The sequence below is a fragment of the Octopus bimaculoides genome, chromosome 20, assembly GCF_046866305.1.
Source record: "Octopus bimaculoides isolate indiv1 chromosome 20, ASM4686630v1, whole genome shotgun sequence".
In the NCBI taxonomy this organism is placed as follows: domain Eukaryota; kingdom Metazoa; phylum Mollusca; class Cephalopoda; order Octopoda; family Octopodidae; genus Octopus; species Octopus bimaculoides.
Genome location: NC_142947.1, coordinates 26,869,297 through 26,884,518, shown reverse-complemented (window position 1 = coordinate 26,884,518; position 15,222 = coordinate 26,869,297). Strand labels below are relative to the sequence as shown.

General features: G+C 39.7%; 1 protein-coding gene across 10 annotated transcripts in view; it reads right to left on the bottom strand.

Moving 5' to 3' along the window:
* The window catches only part of LOC106867506 (uncharacterized), a 348,378-nt gene that overhangs the window by 103,938 nt on the left and 229,218 nt on the right, over window positions 1–15,222 (bottom strand). The gene's annotated exons all lie outside the window — the stretch shown is intronic.

The following is a 15,222-nucleotide window of genomic DNA, read 5'->3' as shown; positions in this document are numbered from 1 at the left end:
TTTCCATATATATATATATATATATATATATGATAGATTCTCCTGTCATTAGACAATGTATGAGGGTTCAACAATTTCGGCTGTGCAGATGTGTTTTTTCCCTCTCGTGAGTTATCGGGTTTAGAAATTCCTTCTTTAAGGGATGAAAGGGAAATTTTTTTTTGCCACTTCTTCTTGTGTAATCTATTTACACTTTTTTAAAATTATAGCTTCCAGCTAAAACGTTGACAATGCCCCCATACTAACAAGCTTGACGAGATGTACTAAGTAATGTTCCCAGCACTTCCCTGTCATAAACAGGAGGAGGTGAATCAAGTAAATACCCAGAAATATACAACAGATTCTACAAAGGACACCCCAATTTGCAACAATGAAAAGGAATCAACCAAACCAAACTATAAACCAGGAAAACCTAAAGATTACTCAGTCAAACCTAGAAAAATATAAAAGCTTAGCAAAGTGTGAAGGGAACAATATAAACTTAACCCCACCCAGTGATATAATTCAACAAACAGTTAGAAAAACAATAATATTTAAAACTCTTTCACTAAAACTAAAAAAGTCGAACATATGCCAAAGGAAACAATAGAAAAGTGCCTGCAGCCCACATGGGATGATACCAAATACATAGCAAGAGGAAAAAGATATGGCACTGTGGATGTAAGGTTCACTTCCGAAGAAGAAGCAAAAGAAAATTCCACAGTGCCTGTGAAAACCAACAAACTAGTGCTACTGCCTACTTACATGGGTAAACGTACGTCCAAAATAAAAATTGGGATGGTCCCACCAGAAATTGACATGATGTGGCTCATGGTCACTGTTTTGCTCGATTTGTAAAGTAGTGCTTCCATACTGCATGTCACGAAACTACACCAACAAAACTGGTGGAGCAACGGCCTCGAAATCATCATACAGGCCACACAGCAGGATCTCGAGATTATGCTGGATTTAATAAATTTACCAGATGGCACAGCCCTCCAAGTCATGGTGGAGGGTCGAAGGCCCAGATGTTACAAATGTGGTTAAAAGGGCCACATTAGAAGCTCTTGCCCATCAGATACCTTAGAAACAGGCCGCCTTCCACCAGATGGGCCTCCAAAACACCTGGCCAAGGTAACCAACACCAACACCAACAATACCACCTGGACACCAAGACAAGTAAGACCCCCAAAGGATAACACCAACAAACAAAACTCCACACCAACTAGAACAAACACTACCACAAAAAGGGAAGATAACCGTACCTTCCCACAGACACTCATCACAATACAAGCACACACACCCCACACACACCTGAACCTCATACTCCCGAATCTGTCTTCAACATTACGGCAATCAGCGCAAAGAACACATAATTAACGGAACACATAATCGAAAATACCCGCATATCACCTTTCAACATCTCCCCCTCACATTCACAAATTCCTGAACACATCAAAATAATAAAACTAGACTGCCATTCATATACAGAACTGAAATTCAAAAAATACATTTACCAGAACTTAATCAACGATGCCACACAAGTTACGACAGGAGGGAAGAATAAATCTCACCCCCACCATCACCAAGTAAGTAATCAATTCCTTTCATCGTGGTTTCATTCAAGCTTGGCAGTGTGAATGTGAATGGCCTGGAATCGTATTGAAAGTAAGCTTGCTTGTTAAACGATCTCAGGTCATAGGATTTGGATGTCATAGTCACCAGTGAAACCTGGCTGACTGGGTCACAAGCTCTTTTGCCCCTCTTCGATGGTTCTGAGATCTACATATCTCCAAGCCAGCCTAGAGGAGGTGGGGGAATTGTGGCTTTATTCCAGAAAGGCCTGGATTTAGAAATCAAAGCAAGGTGGTCAACCTTGATGCAACACATAGCAGTGTAAGCACCTTGAGAGTGGTTGCAGTCTATGCCCTAAACGATACGGGGCAATCTGACTACTTCAGACTCCTAGAGGCTTTCATTGGGACGTCACACACGTTTGTGTTAGTAGGTGGCTTTAACACAATCCTAGATGCACGTGTGGATTGTATTAGCTCAACTCCAAATAGAAAAGGGAATACTTGCCTCACTAACCTGCTCAGTAGCTTTCAACTGGCTGACAGGTTTAAAATGGATCACCCGGATGCTCCTATGTGGGCATGGACCAACAGCACCTGCTCTTCCAGATCCTACTTAGATAAAGTATTCATTAGGTTAGGTGATAAACCTAGCATTAGATGTCCACAATTTCAGATCGTCAGCTATACAGATCACAAGTTTGTGATCTGTAAGCTTGACTTAGATAGATTTTGTAGACAGGGCCTCGGTTACTGGAAGCTAAACACACCACTCCTGGTGTGTAATGCCTATAGTGACTGGGTTAGGGAATTAGTGAAAAGGGCATTAACAGCCATCATCAATAATAACCAGTGGTACGCCCTAAAAAGAGCCATCAAATTTGAGTCACATAGATATAGCAAAGTTTTAGCATTAGAAAAAAGTAGAATACAAAGGTCTTAGCTAGCACACTAGAAGAGGCACTAAAATCTGACAATGCTTCTAATGTGCTGGCAGTGAGATTGGCCCTCGACCAACACCTCAATGTCAAGCAAAAAGGTTGCATTGTCAGAACTAAGTTACGTGCTATGAGACAAGAGGGAATCAACTCCGTGAGATGGGCCTGTATGGTAGTGACCCAACATGGCAACAAAGCCACCATATGGTCTTTGGTCTAGCAAAATGGATGCACAGTCAACGAAGCTGACAAGATGTGTAAGGTCCTTCACCAGCATTTTGTTCGGTTATTCAGGACAAGAGGTGGGCTGGATCGCGGGATGAACTTCTCAAACTTCCTGGTTGGTCTGCTGTGACTCTTGGAACAGGAGGCAGAGTGCTGTGAAGGGTCAATCACAGCTGTGGAGGTGGAAGAAGCCTATCGGGCTGCGTTGTGGGGGAAATCGCCAGGTCTAGATGGTCTGCCCTACGAATTCTATTATAATATGCCACACTTGTTTGGGAACCTACTGGCAAATATCTACACCAACTGGCAACAGAATAGGAGCATTCCTAGCTCTGTGAGCTGGGGGACCATGGTACTGCTAAGAAAGGACCCAAACAAGGGGGACATTATAAATAACTTTAGGCCCATTACTCTGTTTAATGCAGAGCTGAAGATTTTGGCGAAGGTGCTAGGCAAGAGGTTGGTGCTTGTTGTAGACAAACTGGTTGGGAAAGCGCAAACATCCACCATTTCATCCAGAACAATCCACAACAAACTCAACCTCATACGCTACACCATAGACAGGGTGGTTAATAATCCTGGGAGGGGCACTGATACATTTAAATCAGTCTAAAGCATTCAATAGGGTTGACCATTGCTATCTGGTAGCAGTCCTTGAAGTGGCCGGGTTTGGCCTGGCCTTCCGTAGTTGGATCACCACATTATACAGTAACATTAAAGTGGCAGTTCAAATGAATGGTTATCTTTCAGAGCCATTCAGTATCGTGTGCCAAGGATGTCCCCTACTCTTCCTTCTGTATGTTCTATCCCTTGAGCCATTACTGCAGAAATTGGAGGCCTTGAAGGGAATTCTGCTTGATCTGGGGTGTGGGAGAACAATGCCAGCATATGCAGATGACATCACTGTCAATGTACCCTGACAGACACCTGCATCTAGTAGGTGATGCCATCAGGAAATACAAAGCAGTATCAGGGGCAAAAATAAACCGTGATAAGTTGGTCGGCCTGCAGCTCGGCACCTGGAGAGGCAAGTTGATACCACCCAACAACGTTGTAGGATGTTGGACGGGAGGCCTGGTGAAATTATTTAGGGTCTGATTTGGTCCAGACCTCCAAATAGAAGGAAACTGGGGCGAGGTTACGAGCAGGGTGGCCAATCTCACCCAGAAATGGGCTGAGAGGAAGCTGTCCCTGAAAGGAGGGCGGAGGTGGTGTATGTGTTCATCACATCCATCATCATCTACCACCTAACCATCATGCCTTGCCCGGATTCATGTCTGGTCAAGCTGGAGCGCCTGCTTTTCCGCTTTTTTGTGGGGAGACAGGAGTCCACTTGTTGGATGCTCTATTTGCTATTATCTACTGCTAAATGGATGGCTGAGCATGCCTTGGCTAAAATGCACAGACATGCACAAGGTTAAGACATCGCCGGCTCTACCTAGATGGTGAACAAGTGTGGTCACCCTTCGAGAAACTGATCTTCCCACAGTTCGACTCCTTCAGCGAATTGAACTCATGGATCAAGAATAGACCTAGGTTGGGTGCTTGGCAAGCAGAGTTCCATCAGGCTCTCTGACTTCTCTGCCGGACAGGCAATGCAAGCGGCGGGGGGTTCCACCTTGTCATTTTATAGAGGGTTAGGGGCTGGTATGTGCGATGAAGCTGTGGGGGAAACTCTGGGCCTCGATGACGGTCAACTCACCAGTCTGTTCTGCACACTATCGTACAGTGTCCGTTGACTTCAGATCTTTGGGTTTACGTAGAACACCTGCTGTAGTGTCTAGGAGGAGTACAGTTATGAACTGAGTCCATCATTAAGATTGTCCCACCTCCTTCTCTTAGCCAGGAAAGGTAGGCAACCTTTTTCTGCTTAGTAGCTGTAGCCAAAGAGGTCGTATGGCTGATGAGAGTGAAAGAAATTAAGATGGCAACTTCCTCTCTGGCTTGGGCTTAATTAAATATTTCTCGCTCCATCTAAAAAGAAAAATATGGATAGAGAGAGAGAGTTTAAAATTAGATGGATGCAAGTGGCATGATCGTTAAGTATGAATGTGGCAAACTTGAACGGAACACCTTTGGTCTCCCATGTGAGAGCAGTGCTAGGTCATGGCTTGTGGGGTTTCCATGCCCAACATTTCATCTTGTTATAACATAATTGTCACGAAAAATTTTTATTTTGTTAATTCTATTCATATTGCTATTCCATCTGCCCACTCCGCCCTGTTGTAGACTCCTATTTGTATTTTTTGTCCTGTTTTATCCATTTATGTATAGCCCATTGTGGCCAGTTTAAAATAAAAAATTTCTTAGCAAACAACCACACAAATGATTTGTTTATAGTGATCAAATGTGTGTATACACATAAGCTTACTTCCTCCATCAAATCGACATTATCTGTACAGGTGCAATGGGTGCCACATGACGAAATGATCGCAGAGCAACGTGAAATGAAGTGCTTTGCTCAAGAACACAATACAACGTCCAGTCTGGGAATCGAACACACGATCTTGCAATCGTGAGTGTAACACTCTAACCACTAAGCCATACGCCTTCACTAAAGATATAAACGATGGGAAAATATTATGATGGACTTTATTCAACAATAAACATCAAAATATCACTGATATTTTGATGTTTGTTATTGAATAAAGTTTATCATAATATTTCTCCATCGTTTATATCTTATTCTCTTTATTCTTTTCTCATGTATATTACTATATACTCTACATGGTTTGTGCAATGACAAAGTAAGGAGGCTTTTTACAAGTACTGCTGGATTGCTTGTATCCATATATCGTCACACACAAGCATACGCATGTGCACGTGCACGTGCACACACACACACACACACACGTATGTATGTATGTGTATGCATATATATGTAGCGTACACTTGAGTGAAATTCCTCTCCTCTCTATTATATATAGATACATACAAACGTAGTAGATAACAGCTAGCCTTTGGCCACATTTTGGACCCTCTTATGTCCACTACTCTGATTGGTTGGTATTGGCGCAATTTGTCTCTTGCTCTATCGTGCGCCAATATGCAACCCAACCAATCACAGCCTTCAAATAAGGTTACGTGTGACAGCCTGTTTTTTTACCTCAACTGAGCCTACAACTCTTATAAAAACCTAACTTTTCCTTGTCTCGAAGTCTTTGATTTCAGACCATCATTCGCTCACATTCTTACATGTTATATCTGCTTGTGTTTACCTAGAAAGTTAGTGGTTATAATTGTTGCTTGCTTGCAGGAATTGTTACATTGTGCTTGTTGGTTTCCCGTAAGGGAAACGTTGTTAAAATTTCTTGTCTGTGTTAAATATTGTGAACTGTTATCCTCCACCAAGGGGGAAGGATATACAAATTGTGTCTACCGCTTGAGGTTAATTTTAAACTGCGTTCCCTTTTGGAACAAAAATTGTGGAATTTTTAAATATTTTTTTTTTTTAAATATTAAAAAACAATGTCTTCTGTAGAAGAACAAAATAGGAACAAAATGAATTTTGCCGCCGCTGTTGGCAGACATGAAACAATTGCATTGAAAATGGAAGATATACAGGCATATTATGGTATGATCACCAAAGAAAACAGTGAAAGTACGAAAACACCCCCGAGTGAAATAAGAAACAAGACAAAGGAAAAGACAATTATATACAAAACATATGATGTAGAAAAGAAAAGACTAGAGTATTTGGAGGAAGGCACAGTTGAAAGGTGTCTCAGGCCGGTGATGAACAAAATAAAGTATTTAGCCCGAGGCACAAGGTACGTGACCATTGAAGCAAGGTTCGAATCGATTGAGAAGGCAAGAGAATTCTCAACTCCAACCTTGCTAAGTGGCAACGTCATGCTATTGCCGCTATATCTGGGACGCAGAATGTCCCGAATAAAGATTAATAACATACTCCCAGAGGTGGAGGTAGTATGGATCATTGCCACACTTTTCTACAAGAGAGAAGACAAAATAAATATTATTCAGATCTCCAGAGACGCCCTACAGAATTGGTGGGGTCAAACTCTGGAGATCTTAGCACAAGTGACAAGTCTGGATTTGGAAGGTTTACCTGAGACGATACACGTAGAGGAGTCAATATTGGAAGTACAAGTAGTGGGGAGAAGACCCAGCTGAAACAATGTGGAAAAGATGGCACTGAGGTCAAAATGCCCCACAAAAAAGGACAAGGAAGCAGAAGAGAAGGAAGAGAAAAACGAAGAGACGGTCACCCCAGCCACGAAGACTGTGACACAGCAGGCGACCCCCTCTACTAGTAAAGACAACCCCAAGGCAAAAAACAAAGAGGCGGCACTTCCGGCCAAGGAGGCCGTTACACAGCAAGTGACCACCGCTACTAGTAAAAATGACCCCAAGGGGAAAAGTAAAAAGGCCACGCTTCCAGCCAAGGAGGCCATTACACAGCAAGCCACCGCCTCCATTAGTGGGGAAAACTCCGAGAAATGGGGTTACATTGTGACATCGTCTACTGAAAATATGGACTTCCAGATGGTGTCACTATGTCGGTGACAATTGATATTCCTGAAAGAGAAAACACTTCGACAATTGCATACAAAAACAGCAACAAATACCTGGATGGGGTCATTAGACCTCATCACAAAGCGTCCCTATATGTCAACAACAATAAGATGAGCCAAGTAACGTTGGGAAAAATTTCCCAAAAACAGACACCCAAAAGAGATAACAGAACTGAAAGAACTGCTTAAGGTATTTAACCCGCCGGTTGAACCATTTTTATATGAAAGAAAGGAGGTGGGGAACTTGTCTCAGAAATACTGAGAATAATCCCCCTCGAAAGATGAATGAGCAGGTAAGCTTGAATTTCCTTCTTTTTCGTGTTTGACATGGCTACGCTATGCATTGCAGGTTTAAATGTCCGTGGCATAGGTTCGAAGAGGAAGCAGGCTTGCCTCCTTGACCACCTCAGGTCACACAGAATTGATATTATGGTTGCTACAGAGACCAGGCTGGACAAGCTGCAGGCCTTCTCAACTCTCCTGAATAGCTATGAGAAAATTATGTCTCCTAGCCAGAAGGTGGGGAGTAGAGGTGTTGTAGTTTTGCTCCGGAAAAGCCTGACCCTGCAGACACGTACAATCTTCGTAGACCCAGAAGGTGAGTCGGTCATTCTGGATCTGACATACAGTGGTAAGGCCTTCAGGTTGGTTGGCATCTACGCACCTGGCACGCCAGGCAAACGGGATGAGTTCTATCGACAGCTGGAGAACTTTCTTGTGACATCAAGGACATTAGTTTTGCTAGGTGATTTTAATGCTATTCTGGATGCATGCCTGGATAGCGTAGGCTCGAATGTTATGAAGTGTAACTCACGCCTCATTGATCTGCTGACAGATCGATACAGACTTGATAATCTGAGCGTTCCAATGTGGACTTGGTCTGATAACGATGGTTCTATCAGGTCTTATAAAGACAGGATAACAGTTAATGCTAGAGATAAATCTAGTTTAAGCTGTCCACAGTTTACCTATGTACCCTACACGATCACAAATTAGTGACATGTAGACTGCATACAGATAAGGTTCATAGACAGGGATCTGGCTATTGGAAGTTAAACAAGTCCCTATTGGATTGTGAAACTTACCATAGCCAGATTAACAACCAGTGATTAACAACCAGTGGTGGAGTGCCCTCAAAAGAGCCATTTGACTTGAGTCGATTAGATTTAGCAAGCAGTTAAGTCTAGAGCAGACTAGAGTAGAAAGGAAATTAGTTAAGGCATTAGAAGAGGTGCTGAGAATGAGCTCTGCACCCCAAGTGTTGGCAGCGAGATCGGCCCTGGACCGACACCTCAAAGCCAAACACGAAGGATGTAGAGTCCGGGCTAAAATACATGCACTGGGCCGCGAGGGTATCAACATTGCCGGGTGGGCTCACTCGGAAGAAACCTAACATTGAAAAATACCTTAGAAATGAGAACCCAGGTTCGAAATTTCCCCAAAACACCTGATGAAGGCTGGAGAGTATATCAGCCGAAACGTTGTGCAAATAATGTAAATAATATATACTTCACGATGTTGTGCTGCTATTGTTTACATCTCATTCAGAGATTTATTACTGCTTGTTTCTCCTTTTTCGAGATTGGTGACTTTTTGTCACTGGAAAAAGCATATGTATTTCATTCGAAATCACTTCTCATCCCTTGACGGTGATTGTCACATGCTGATGATAGGTTACTACCCAGAAATCCGGGTCCATGTGTATCACGTCAGGAACGATGATTTGCCCTTTGCAAATACTGATCAGGCACAGACAGTGTGTCGTTACCAGCTGGAAGAGATGTCTTCTTGGGGCTATAAACTACAGAGGCATCGTCCCATATGGGTCAGTCACATTTAGGTGGAAAATACAGTTCACGATATATATGTGTGTGTGTGTGTGTGTGTGTGTGCGTGCATGCGTGTGTATATATATATATAGGAAAATGTGTTGTTGAAAATGCACTTAAATTTCAAAAGCTCGTAAATGTCTAAAATACATTTATTTACATATATACCAAACTAGTTTCAACAATATTTTTTGCTTATCAATGATAAAAGTTTAAAATTAGAAAAACACCGTTAAAAGTTTCAATGTCGACAAATCAAAATGTTTTAATGTTGACAAACTAAAATGTTTCAATGTTGATAAATTAATATGTTTCAATGTTGATAAATTAAAATGTTTCAATGTTGATAAATTATCATGTTCAAAACAGAAGGTGTAAGTTTAAAATTAAAACTGTATATCAATTTGTTAGAATGTACAAGGTTCATTAATTTCAGTGGTTGTTGACAAGTCATACTGAAAAAAACAAGTGTGAGAATTAGAATAGTAAAAAAAAATTTGGTTTACGGTTTCTCAGATCTTCTTTAAATAGTCGCTTTCGCTTGTAATAGTATGTTTAGGGATCAGATGTATTTAGTTCGGCAAGCTGTCTATTGACATCCTTATCTGTGGGAAGGCATATAACTTCTCCGGTCCTCGTGCGCTGCATGAGCTTACGTAGGCCACATGCAGGTATATTCCCAAGTTGTTGGGCCTCTGTCTTTGTCTCTTAGTGTATAGTTCTAAAATCTGTCTAAGTTTGGTCCTAGCTATAGTGAATTGTGCTTCCATGTGGTCACTAGTATGACAGGATATATAGTGGGTAGCATGGATGTGGTATCGCTATACCCATCTATCGATGTGGATTTTGCGGTGGAGAAGTGCGTGGAGATGATCAACGAGAGCGAAGTGGAGTTCCGCAATGTCAACACAGAAGAACTGACATAAGACAACGAATATCTAGATAAACATGACCTTAGAAGTTTCTGCCCTAGTAGACATTTAAGAGGTAGACCACCCACAATTATTTCTATGGCTAGGAAGACCCCTATAGAGAGATGGAGCAGATGAACCAGAGCCATACGGACCCCCGGCAAATGTTCATCAAGTAAAGAAAATGATCGCACATGCACTAGGAGCTAGTATAAGAGTTACCCTAAAAGGCCACACATTTAAGTTTAGCAACAAAATATATGCCCAGGACGAGGTGTTAGTATCGCCAGTGATGTAGCCAACCTTTTCATGGTATGGTGGGACAGAAGGCTTAAGGAACGCCTAACACAGGACTCCATACTTGTGAATATGTACTCTCGATATGTCAATGATATCAACGTAGTGGTAAAGACACCCCCACAAGAGAGTACTCTTGAAATAGAAATAGAAACTAATACTATGGAGAGCATCCAGCAAATAGCTAACTCCATCCACTAGAGTATTAAGGTCACGATAGACTACCCTACTAAACACCCTAAGCATAGACTACCAGTACCAGATACAGAACTCTGGTTGGAAACTGAGAATAATAAAACCCGAATCCTTCATTCACACTATGCCAAACCTATGGCCTGATCCACTAGAACTCAGTTATTGTGGATGTGGTGTGATGGAGGAAAAAGACAACAAGAAGCAAAAGGACAGAATGAAACGTTGGACCTTACCTTGTCGACCGCAGCGGAGTACACAATCGCTCTTGATCAAAACATGTCTTTCTCGTAACCTGTCTGTTTTCTGACCCACACACGTGCTGGCCTTTGACCGCGTGTGGCCAACTTCCGGTCTGACCCTTCCGGTCTGGCTTCACTTCTGTTTGCCTCACCCCTCTCCACCAACAACACACAGCTCATCACAACCCATAACACCACAGTGGACAATGCCAAATTCAATATATTGATGGCAGACATCGTCAGAGTAATGCAAAATGTGTCCCGCATATGCAACCCTACAGAGTTAAAGAGACATATACAACATTTCATTCACCGCATGCAGTTCTCAGGTTACAGCCATAAAGAAAGGATCAGAGTATACAAAGGAGCTATGAGGAAATTTGAAACTATCAAACATAACGATAGGAATGGATTTGCCTACTCTATAGGAGCAAGTCATGGAACACCATTGAAAGGACTAAGAAGAAAATAGGGAAGGCCAACTCATGGTATGATAGCCACAAATACCAGAGTGTCATGTTCGTCAACACCACCCCTAGAGGCGAACTGGCATACTGCTTTGGAAGGGCCCTAGACAAACTTAAGCTAAGAATTAAGGTTGTTGAAAGGCCAGGCAACCCTATCAAATCCCTAATCGGTAGAACCTACCCTTTTAGTAGAATCCCCTGTACTGATAGGAACTGTACTGTATGTAGATTTAGCCCACAAACAAACTGTAAAGCCAGAAATGTAGTCTATAGTATAAGATGTACAGAGGGACGATGCAGTAACAAGACAACGTACGTTGAGGAAACAGCACGGAGCATAGGGGAGCAGGTAAATGAACATTGGAGGGAACTTAAGAAAGAGAAGAGCTCATCAGTTCTGTACCAGCACGCTGAGCAGGAACACGGGGGCTCACTCAACAATATAGAAGTTAAAATCTTGTCCACACATAGAACAGACAAATTAGACAAATTACAGAAGCTACACACGTAATAGAAGATAAACCTAGCCTGAATAGAAAACTGGAATGGAGCACTAGCACACCCCCTCAACAAACCACAACATATGACAATAAAATCCCCATAAACTGATAACAATATGAACAAAATATAATACAATACACAGATAAACAAATGGAATTAAGTAACTATATACATTAACAAAATTAAATTAAATTAAATACAAACAAAAAAAAAAGAAAATATAAAAAAATAATAAGTAGGTATAAACACATGAACAAATAAATAAAAACAAATTAAACGAACGTGTATAAACAGGGGATACAGATAATACAGGCACTCCCCATACACACACATGCACTTACTAAACATAGACACACATAGAGGGATACGCATGCGCAAACATAGACACATACAATAGGAATACAAAATACAAAATGGCTGATTGTTAGTAAGGAAGGACACACAAATATGAAAGAAGAAAGCAAAGGACCACTGATGAGGTCACAGAAGTGTGACGAAAGAACTCTGGCCAAAATACGATTAATGTAAAGTAAAGCTGAAGCAAATTAACACCAAATATATAGTGTGTCTGTTTTTATTGGCTAAACTGGCAACATGACCATCCCCAAATACAACATCTGTTACCACACACAACTTCACATCAAGAATCTTGCAAAACGAATATATAAACGAATATATATATATATATATATATATATATATATATATATATATATATATATATATATATATATATATACATATTGAAGGAATAGGTATTAATAAAATGAAACAAGAGCTAAGATGCTTGAGATAGACGCCCAACTTCAAGAAGTAGCTCTACAATTTAAGGAATAATAATTAACAACAATAATTCATAAATTTCTGTGGCTAGAGTACTTTAAATATATATATTGAAGGGACAGATACCAATAAAATAAAAAGATACAAAGTTAATTTAAAGATAAAGGATATGGGATACTGGTAGATTGATACATGTGTTTAAAATTTAAGAGTTAAAGGTTTATTATTACCAATCAAAGCCTATAATTAGACTAACACTTAGTCTAAGATAGTCTAAGAATAAGATAGAGTCTATAGTGAATTAAAATAAAGTAAACAAGGTTAAATATGATGAATCAAAGCCTAGATTTAGAGAACAGTTAGAACAAAGAATAAGATTGAGTGAATACAGATACAGTAAATAAAATGAAATGAAGTAAGAAAATTAAGTGAATTAAGATAATATATATATTGGCTCTTGCTTGCTGGCCACTTATATTATTGTTGTTATTATTTATTTTATTAACAATGACTAATAATATCAGTATAAATATTTTCTGAATATTTATTTCTTTATGAAATTTATACATTGACACTGTTTTTGAATTTTCTGCTAGCTCTTTCAACAGTTAACAGGCACAACAAAATGAACAAAGCTTTTTAACCCTAGGTATATAGCAAGACCTGTTAATGAGAATTAAGGGCAGTAATCTCAAAATTCAAAATCAGTTGGTCCAAGGTTATCTATTGCCTCATTCTTTGGCTTTCTGCCAAAATGGTAAGTTAATTTCTTTGCTCATAGCCCAATTTCTGATGTACTTCCAGTGAATTGGTGGCTATTTGAGGTTTTTTTCAACTCTGAATTTTACAGCAATAGTGGCACCTTGTATTGCTCTCATTTAAGATAATGAATTAAGTATAAAATTTTGGATTTGCCATTTATTGTTAATAAGATCTATATAAATATGTTTTGAATATTTATTCATTTACAAAATATATATATATTGGGTTATCCCATAAATAAGTTCTTTTTTAATCTAAAATATACTATCCTTCATTTTCTACAATGTTCTTCCATTTATCTGCTAGACTTGCAAGACCCCTCTTCCAAAATTCACTTGTCTGTGACAATGAAAAATTCTCCTCCAGTACTGTTCTGACCTCATCTACAGAATTCATATTTTTTTCGTCCAAATGGTTTTGAAAACTGCAGAATAAATGATAATCAGATGGGGCAATATCCAGCGAATATGGTGAGTAGGACATCGTTTCCCATTCAAACTGCTCCAGCCTTTAGAATGTCATCCTTGCTGTATGTAGCTGACCATTATCCTGATGGAAGAACACCTTTTGTCTTGAAGATGGTCATTTTTCTTCTAGTGCTGACTTAAGCCACTCAAGCTGCTCACAGTAGATCTCATTTGTTATCATTTGGCTTGGGTTTAAAAGTTCAAAGTGGATTAAACTTTTCATATCCCACCAAACAGATAACAACATCTTATGTGGGTGAAGACCTTCTTTAACCTGGGGTGCCAGTGTTTCTCCTATCCCTACCCACTGTCTTCGGTGCTTGACATTTTTATAGAGAATCCATTTCTCATCACCAGTCACTATTTGGTCCAAAAACGGTTCATTCATCAGATGCGACAGCAAAGAAGAGCACACATTCACTCTCTGCATTCAATTTGACTCAGAAAGTTTCAAGCTCTACAGATTTCCAGGATGAAGCTCATCTTCTAGGCTGTAGGTTCTGGCTTGGAAATGGAAATCTAAATTACTATAAGAATGAAAACTCATAATAAAGCAGTAAAAATTTACAGTACCAAAGACTGATATAAATATAGAAAACTGGTATTAATACAAAAAACAACGAATTTGAACATAATGAACAAATGAACAACATAATGAACAAATGAACAACATAATGAACAAATATTAATAGAATTGGAGCTAATATAAATATAATTAACTAGTATTAAAAACATGAACATCTGAACAATTATAAAAATAATTATCAAATATTAATGCACAGAACTGTGAAATGATCATTATAATAATTTTTGGTGTTCATTTTTATATTTTGTACAATGATGTAAGAGGCATTCAAACTACAAATAGAGCGATAATAGAATTAGAATGACAGTCTATCACTCTCTATAATTCATGCAAATATTTACTTGCATACATATGGCAATCTTTATATCCAGCTTAATGTGGATGTCATGTTAGAACAGTGAATACTATATTATTAGCTTTGAGAGATCTTCTCATATTGGCACATGCTAATAATTAATACATATATATGTGTGTGTGTGTGTATGAATGCATATATGCATGTATATATATATCATCATCATCATCATCATTTAGCATCTACTTTCCATACTGGCATGTGTTAGATGGCTTGATGTAAACTAGTAAGCTGGAGAGCTGCACTAAGTTCCAATCTGATTTGGCATGGTTTCTACACCTCAATGCTCTTCCTAACACCAACCACTCCAAGAGTGTAAAGGGTGCTTTTTACATGCCACCAGCAAGAGTGCCAGTTACATGACACCAACATCAGGCACAACTATGTTTTCACTTGACTTGACAAGTCTTTTCAAGCACACCATATCACAAAAGGTCTCAATCACTTATTACCTCTGTGAGGTCCCATGATCAAAGGGTGCTTTTTACATGCCATGGGCACCAAAGATCTCAGTCACTGCCATTGCTTCTTTGAAACCCAATGTTTGAAGATCATGCTTGACCACCTCGTACCATATCT